Here is a 9,045-nt window from a genome sequence, read left to right as displayed (position 1 = left end):
TGGCCGCAATAAAGTCTGCTCTGATGAGAAACGCCTGTGCTTGGTTTTTGGTTTCCCGTTCGTTTTGCCTTTGCTCGTTATTTTGGGTCTCGTGTAGTAGCGGCACCGACCGCGTAGCCGACCCTGTGCTGCCCCGGGCCCTGTGGTCGCGTGCCGGTGGGCGGCGCGCGAGGGCGACCGCGGCAGGCGGAAGCGGCGCGCGCAGTCTAGGGTTCACCGTTGGAAGTGTGTCCGTTATTCTTTTATGACCCGCGGAAACCGGAGACTCAGCCGTTGGGTGCCTGTTGGAACGAAGGGTCTGACTGCTCCCGTCGTGCGACTCCACTATTGTAGCTTTCTGAAAACTCCCTTCTATCTTTGAATAACTTGACACAGGCTTCGCCTATTCCTCGCTCATAAATATTCCTTTTGCCAAAAAGGACTGTTAAAAAATATTCCTTTTAAATAGTCTTTGCATTTACCTCTTTGAAAATTCCATGTCCGTTATAAGTAAGAGCTTAGTTTTTCCTGGTTCAAATCATCAAATTGCTTAAGATACATTGTAGTGAAGTGTTTCTTCTGTGTTTCCTTTCGATAGACCGATAGACCAGGTGTGGCTTAAAGCAACATAAAGTTAGATTGCCCTTTTTTTTTTTTCCAAGAACCGAAAATTTGAGCCAAGTGTATCTTATTTGTTTCTTAGATTTAACGGCCAGCTTCATCTGTTGAATATTCTGGATTACTCTTATCTACCGGAGTTGTTAGTGTTGAGGCAGGAGAGTATTCTAAATGCATTACATGCATCTTAGGTCAAATAAACAGTTGGGCATCTTATAATTTTAAACATACTAAGCAAGGTGTCCTTGTGCATGTTTATAATCTTTGGAGAGGGAGGTTAGTCAGGAGTTTAAAGTTAGTTTTCTGAAATACCTCGTTTCTAGGTTCACTACATAGCCCACTCTATCCCAAAACTTTCTTCTGCTCCTGACTCCTAGGTTTGAAGTTACACGTTTGTGCTACAACATCCTACCTTGAATCCCTTAATCTCGGCATGAAGACAAATGATTATTGACATGCATTTTAAAGGGCATTTCTTGACGGGCAGTGGTAGCACACGCATTTAATCCCAGCAGTTGGGAGATAGGGGCAGATGGATTTCTGAGTTCCAGGACAGCCTGGTCTACAGAGTGAGTTCCGGGACAGCCAGGACTACACAGAGAAACCCTGTCTTGAAAAACCAAACAAAAGCAAAAAAAAAAAAAAAAAAAGGCATTTCTCTTACACCAGCAATTGCGTGCTGTTTTCCTCCCACCTATATGAGCAGAAGCTTTGATGTCTCTGAAATTGCTGTCATTTCCCCTTTTTCTGAAACGCACTTTAAATGCATTTGATTTAAGGTATGAATATGGGAAGGCTGGGGGATAAGAGTGGACAAAATTGTCCGTTAAAGAGAACCTGATACCTCTTATCCAAGCTGAATTTATTGAGAATTTACTTGTGTGAGTCATGTATACTAGATAAGAATATTATCAAACATCTACAAAAAAAGGGGTGTGTGTGTGTCTGTTATATACTTCTTGCTGTCCTGGAACATGATATGTTGACCAGGCTGGCCTCAAACTCAGAGATGCACCTGCCTCTGCCTCTTGAGTAAGATTAAAGAAAGGCATGTGCTACCAGACCCAGCCTCTCTTCCTTTGAGTGAAATCAGGCCAGTTATTTAATGTTTGTAGACAAGCATGGTGGCTCATGGTTGTAATTCCAGGGCTCACGCAGCTGAGACAGAAGGATCACCCAAAGTTACAGGGAAGTTTGGGCTATATACAACTTGTCTCAAAAACAAAACAAAAAATCTGACTGTACCATATTTCTACATTTGATAGTTTGAGATTGGTTCAAGCTCTATATTCATGCTATTTGTGTAACAGCTAAGAATTTGGCTCCTTTGTGAAGTCAGGAGATAGTCTTGTTATGGAGCCTAGATTTGTGTTGGACTCACAGCCATCCTTTGCCTCAGCCTCTCCAGGGCTGGAATTGCAGTGCATGCACCGCTGTACCTGCTGATCATGCATTTAGGTTATTGTTTAGTTGCTGAATACTTTATTCAAATAATAATTTGGGCTCTTCCTCAATATAGAAATGAAACTATTAGAGCTAGACAGGAAAAAGTGGAGTATTTTTTTAGTTGTAGAAGCTAGAGGTCTTTGTCTTACTTTTAGATCTTAACATCTGGACTACAAAAGAGATACTTACACCCCTGAAATCAACGCATATGTTATTAGGTTTAGAGTTTGTATCTGGGTAAAATAATCTGACTATACATGAAGCATCCCATGTCTGTAAACCAGCACCATTTATTCAATATTTCATTTATTTTTTTGTACAGCCTCTGTCAAATTCTTTCTCTTAGATCAAATGGCTTGTTGTGAATGAATCTGACTATTGTTCATAAATAAAGGAAAGTTGAAATTTTATCATAATTTAACTTCCATATTTCTTTGTTCATACAGTGCTTTTCAATGGATACATAATAATGGGTTTCATATTGACTTTTCATACATATACAGTTATGTCAATAAACATTCACCTCTCCACTCGTGCTCCCACTAACCCTCTTCCTCTCCCCGCTAGCCCCTCTACTTTATGTCCTATTCATGTCTGTCTGTCTCCTAGCAAGTTACATTTTGATGGTAGTATTTGTAACCACATTTCACTACACAGCTGTTGCAATATGAAATTGCAGGGAGTTGCTTTCTCTTTGTGTTCGAGGCAGGTCAGCATGGTAAAGTGGGAAGAGTTTGTGTAGATGGAAGTTACCTGGTCCTTTTATACTTGATAAGGGGTTTCCTGAGTCCAGTATACATGTGAGGTCAGGATAGATAGATAGATGCTTTGGTAAACAAGTAGTCCATAGGCAAGAAAGGAGGTTGGCTATGAACAAATAATTCCCTAGTACTTACCTAGCTTTTATTTATCTTTAGTTATGGGTGGTCTTGAGCACATGATGAGTACAGACAGGTGTCCATAGAGACCAGAGATATCAGAGTCCCTGTCGCTGAGGCTTATAGACAACCACCAATGAATGTAGGTACTGGGAACTAAACTCGGATTCTCTGCAGAGCAAAGCATGGCCTTAATCATAGAACCATCTCCCCAGCCCCCTGATCTATCTCTTAGGAAGAACGGAGAGTTGAAAACAGTATCCATCCTTGCTTCATAGAGTAAAAACCTCTGAAAGAAACATCCTAACTGCGATTCAGAAGTTTAGCAGATTATGAAGTGTTGAGGCCAGTGCTGCTGTAGAGTAGCCTTTAATGCAGGCTCCAATATGGAGGAGTAATAAAAGTGAGGTGATGGTTTCATAGCATTTAAGACAAGTCCCAGTACTCTGTATGAAAACATTATTAATTACCCAGCTCACAGAAACAGTAGAGGACAGCTTAAGTTTCCCAGCTCTTTAGACAGTACCTTTCTTTTTTGATTTTTATGCATTTTTATGAACCATTCTTTGTTCTGAGTTGAATTCAGGGGTTAATCATGGAAATTAGGCTAGAAATGTAGTTCTCATATGTGCTTAACATGTGCAGGGCCATAGATTGTATCACTGCCACTCCCAGTGAAGACCACAAGGCCATTGTCATGGCAGCTAACACCTAAGGGAAACAGCCCAGAGACCAGGAAAAGAGACATGCTCATGTTCCAAGCGAACCACATTGTAGTAAGCAGTCGCCATTACACAGGTTCTTGCTCCCTTGTGTAGTGAAAGTATAGGTTAAAGGATGGCGGGGAGAGCAAGGGCTTCATTCAGAGCTACAGCCAGACAGAGTCATACATCCTTATAACCCCAACTACTGGAAGGATTTCTTAGTGTTAGGAGCCAGCCTGAGTAAAAGTTCTCATCTTGAAAACACAATCATGGCACACTGTTCCACCTGAGGAGAGAATTGGGAGTGTTCCTGCACTGTTCTTCATAAATGGTATGTCCATCGTGCTCCGAATGCTCGTGTAGAGTGCCTGAACATTCTCCTAGTGTTTTTCTGGCCCGATCATATCCAAAGCAGCCCTCCCCCATGCCAGCCATTTAACATCTGGACACTGTCACAGCCCTTGCCTCTCACCTGAGCCACACCAAACCTATAGTCACCTCAACATCTCTTATGTGTATGTGTGTGTGTTTGAGTGTACACACATGCATCAAGGTGCCTTCTGAGTCTAGAAGAGGGTGTCAGATCCCCTGGAGTTGGAGTTAGATGCAGTTTTAGCTACCCAGGGTGGGTGTTGGGAACCACCCTTCTCAGCAACACCCCAAGAACTCTAAACTACCGAGCCTTCTCTTGACCACCATCTTTGTATTTTGACCTCACAACTTCAGTGGCCTTTATTATCAACTCTTTTCAATTGCTATATTTTTGTCCTTATCATTATCCAGAATCATAAATGTCCTGTCATCCCAACCTTTTCTCAAATGTCCCCTTATTTCCACCCAAGACCTTTAGTAGTGTGTTTGTGTGTGTGTCAGGGTCTCTGTAATGTAGATTGGCCTTATTTGCTATGTTGGCCAGACTCCAAACCTTCTCACCTCAGCTTTCTGAATGCTGACTTTACAGGTGTGAGCCATGATACCGTACATGCCTTCTGTTTTCTAATCCATCCTTCTTTCCTAAACTAGACATTTTATCACCCTCTGCTTCTGGGTCTACAGAGGTATGATAAATTTCAACCCTTGGGCCACTGTACATATCTCTCCTTCGGGAATCTGTTGGAAAATATTCATGTAGGCTCTGGTACCAGCTGAGTACTTGTTGCTAAGTAAAAAAAATTTTTGGAGAGCCAGGATTTAATATAGATCAGTTGGTAAAGTGCTTGCCCAGTATCCATGTTCCACACCCCAAAAGAGTTTTGTGTTTGTTTATTTAAAGTCTCACACAGTCCCAGCTAGGCTCAGACCCTTTTTGTCCTTGAGCCTGGAGGAAACAAACTTGGAATACAGGCTTGCATCATGATGGCCCCTTTTGCTTTCAAGTTCTTAACAAATCTACTTAGATCCATCTCCCTAACATAGAATTCCATGGCTTCCTATTTGAGGGAAATTGAAGGGGCTGGACGTGGTGGCTAATCTTGACTACATAACCATGCTCATTTCTTAAAATAAAATTAGATGGAAAGGTTCAGAGTTCATCTCCACAGATGCTAGCAGTTTCCATTTCCCTCAAGAATTGGTGAGCAGGAAGTTCCTTTCCCGCCAGCTCTCCTGACTCACTCGGTCTGCTTGGCTTTAGCAGTCGGTCACCTGTATGCTGACTATTCTCAGCTCTGTCTGGTTTGGGTGAACTCCAGGGCTCTGGGTCCCATTGGCTCCTCCCATGAGCCTGCCCCCTCATCTCAGCCTCACCATCTTCACCTGCTTCATCTCAGCACTTTGACTTAACGCTTGCCCCCCAGTTGCCCACAAGCAAACTCTGTAAGTCACCTGTCTTCTTGGGGTTTTCTGTGTCTGTGATAAATGCTGTGGCCAAAAGCAGCTTCTGGAGAAAAGGGTTTCTTTAGCTTACACTTAAACCTCACAGTTTATCCGGTCAGAGCAGGAACTACAGGCAGGAACGCAAGAGGAAGCCATAAAGAATGTGCTCTACTGGCTTGCTTCCTTTGGCTTGCTCAACTTGTGCATACCAGCCAGGACCACCTGCCCAGGGGTGCCAGTGCCCACAGTGGGCTGGTTCCTCTCACATCAATCATTAATCAAGAAAATGCCCCATAAGCACATCTGTAGGCTAGTCTGTTAGTGGCAGTTGAGGCACCAATTTTGACTCCTTCCTTCCCCCCCCAGGACCCCTTGAGTGATACCAAATTGGTAAGTTTACCTCTTAAATATCCCCAAGCATTCATATCCATTCTGGCTACCACTGTCTTCAGCCTCAAAAGCTGGCTTCATCTGTGTTCAGTCCTTCTCCCCAAGCATTCCTTAATTTTTCTGACATTAATGTGTAGCTTGTTCAGCTTTCCTGGAATTTCCAAGGCCTCAGGACAGATGTTCCTCAACAGCTGACCCTCAGGTCTCACAGTTCCACTCTCTTGCTACCTGTAGAGTATACCTGTGTCAAAGGTCATCTTCAGCTTTCTCTTCTCGCAAGGTAGTTAGGATGACATACATCTCTTGTAAGCATCCTTGGAATGTGTTTTTGTATTGCTCTGCCCAAACTGTTGTCCTCATACTTAAACTCTAAGAACATGCCCATTAGTGTTTCTGCTTTTCCAAAGAAACATGATATATGTATGTATGAATGCTTTGCCTACATGTATGGATGTGCATATTTGCTCACAGAAGTGAGAAGGGGTTGTCAAGTCCCCTAGAGCTGGAGTTAAAGATGGTTGTGAGCCACCACGTAGGTGCTAGGAATCAATCCTGGGCTTTTATAAGCACAGCCAGTGCTCTTAGTCTCTGAAGCATTTACTCTACTCCCGAAACCCATGTTCCTTGAAAGCTGGGACACATTGGAAAGAGCTAACCTAATTCTGAACACTGGATAGTTGACTGGGTTGGGAGAGTCTAGGGCAGATCTTTGTTTCTGTAGCTCTCCATGGTTCTGAGCACTTGGCCTGGTGAGGGGATGACAGTCTCATTTATGGGGTTCAGGGGAAGGGAAGAAATGTTCTTTGAGGCTGAGTTTAGAAGGAACCAGCCCTCGTGAGAACATGGGGCCTTCATTATTAGTAAGTCCTTAGCGTCTCTCGAGTGGCATGAATTGGCACACTTGTAAGCACACAATAAAACAGCTGAAAATTAGACACGGCTCTAGAAGATCATTTAAAACACTTAAGAACTCACCAAGAGGTGGCACACACCTTTAATCCCAGCACTCAGGAGGCAGAGGCAGGTGGTGCTCTAAGTTTGAGGCCAGCCTGATTTACAGAATGAGTTCCAGGACAGCTAGGGCTACATAAAGAAACCCTACCCTGTCTTTTTTTTTTTTTTTGGTTTTTCGAGACAGGGTTTCTCTGTGTAGCCTTGGCTGTCCTGGAACTCACTTTGTAGACCAGGTTGGCCTCGAACTCAGAAATCCACCTGCCTCTGCCTCCCGAGTGCTGGGATTAAAGGCGTGCGCCACCATGCCCGGCTACCCTACCCTGTCTTAAAAAGCCAATCAACAAAAACCACAGAAATGATGAGTCCCGTGGTTTGGTTGACAGGCTGCTGCTGGTCCAGCGCTGTGTAAACCAGCGTGGTGCCCCACATCTATGACCATAGCTCTCAGAAGGAGAAGATCAAGGTCATCCTTAAGCTACATAGGACTGGAAGCTGCCCGGGGATGTGTGAGACCCTTATCTCAAAACCAACAGGGCGGGACTTGATGTTCTTGCAGAGGACAGGGGTTCAGTTCCCAGCACCCACATGGTGGCCCACAAACGCCTGTCAACCCATTACAGAGATCTGATGTTCTCTTCAGCTCCTGATTGCATGGTGTACATACATTGTCTTAGTCAGGGTTTCTATTCCTGCACAAACATCATGACCAAGAAGCAAGTTGGGGAGGAAAGGGTTTATTCAGCTTACACTTCCATACTGCTGTTCATCACCAACGGAAGTCAGAACTGGAACTCAAGCAGGTCAGGAAGCAGGAGCTGATGCAGAGGCCATGGAGGGATGTTCTTTACTGGCTTGCTTCCCCTGGCTTGCTCAGCCCGCTCTCTTATAGAACCCAGGACTACCAGCCCAGAGATGGTCCCACCCACAAGGGGACCTCCCCACTTGATCACTAATTGAGAAAATGCCTTAGAGCTGGATCTCATGGAGGCATTTCCCCAACTGAAGCTCCTTTCTCTGTGATAACTCCAGCCTGTGTCAAGTTGACACAAAACTAGCCAGTACATACATGTACTCAGGCACACATACATATGAAAAAAGGTATTAAAAAGTAGGATTCATTAGTGTCATAATTACTTTATAATATGAAGAAATACTTACTCTCAGACTACGTTTAAATGGTGTCTATTTGTGATTATTTTCTCAAAGGAGAAAATGACTCAGTAGTAAGGAAATCCTGGAAGTAGGGCTGTAGAAAGAGAATTAGGCAAAGCTGGTATGGTCTCTCATTCACCAAAGCAAATGCTTTAGAGGTAAAGCCTGTCACAGTTGCCATTTCCTGTGTTACCACTATGGTAAGGGGATGTTAGCAATGAGGCCTGGAGGTCTCACATCTACAGAAAGTGCTTGGGCTCTGACCCGCCCCTAGATACTTATATTTAAAAGTGCATATTTAGTGGTAGGTATTCAAAATTATTATTTTTTTTAAGATTTATTTATTATGTGTAAGTACACTGTAGCTGTCTTCAGACACTCCAGAAGAGGGCGCCAGATCTCGTTACAGATGGTTGTGAGCCACCATGTGGTTGCTGGGATTTGAACTCTGGACCTTTGGAAGAGCAGTCGGGTGCTCTTACCCACTGAGCCATCTCACCAGCCCTCAAAATTATTTTTAAAAGATATCTGTGTGTGTCAGAAACAGAACAAGTGGGGAAAGTGGATGTGTACCTCGGTGCACACATGGAGGTCGTAGGACAACCTCAGCTATTGGTCTTCCACATGTTTGAGACAAGGTCTCTCTTGTTCACTGCTGTGCACACCTAGCTAGCTGGCCCCAAAAACTTCCTATCATCACCTTAGGGTCACCACAGTCACTGGCACAAGCTACCATACCCATTTTTACAGGATACACTGGAAGTTTGGGGGAGATGATAGACGAAAGCAAGCTAAGCAAGCCAGTGGCCTCTGCTTCATTTCCTGCCTCCAGGTTCCTGCTCTTAGTTCCCTTTATGGTGGACTGGAAGCTGTCAGTTTAAATAAACCCTTTCCTTCCCAAGTTACTTTTGGACATGGTGTTTCTCAAAGCTAGGATACAGGAGTTGTAAGGATTCAGACTTGGTTGCTCACACTGTACCCACTGAGCCTAGTCCTCAGATGTCTTCCTGACTGGCTAACAGGTCACAGATAGATAATGAGGTGGATAGGTTGTGGCACTAAGAGATGTGGCCTTGTTGGAGGAAGTGTGTCACTGTTGGGTGGGCTTT

Source organism: Mus caroli, unplaced genomic scaffold (genome assembly GCF_978045245.1).
Source record: "Mus caroli unplaced genomic scaffold, Mus_caroli_1 scaffold_14, whole genome shotgun sequence".
NCBI classification, from domain to species: domain Eukaryota; kingdom Metazoa; phylum Chordata; class Mammalia; order Rodentia; family Muridae; genus Mus; species Mus caroli.
This window is presented reverse-complemented; position numbering follows the sequence as displayed.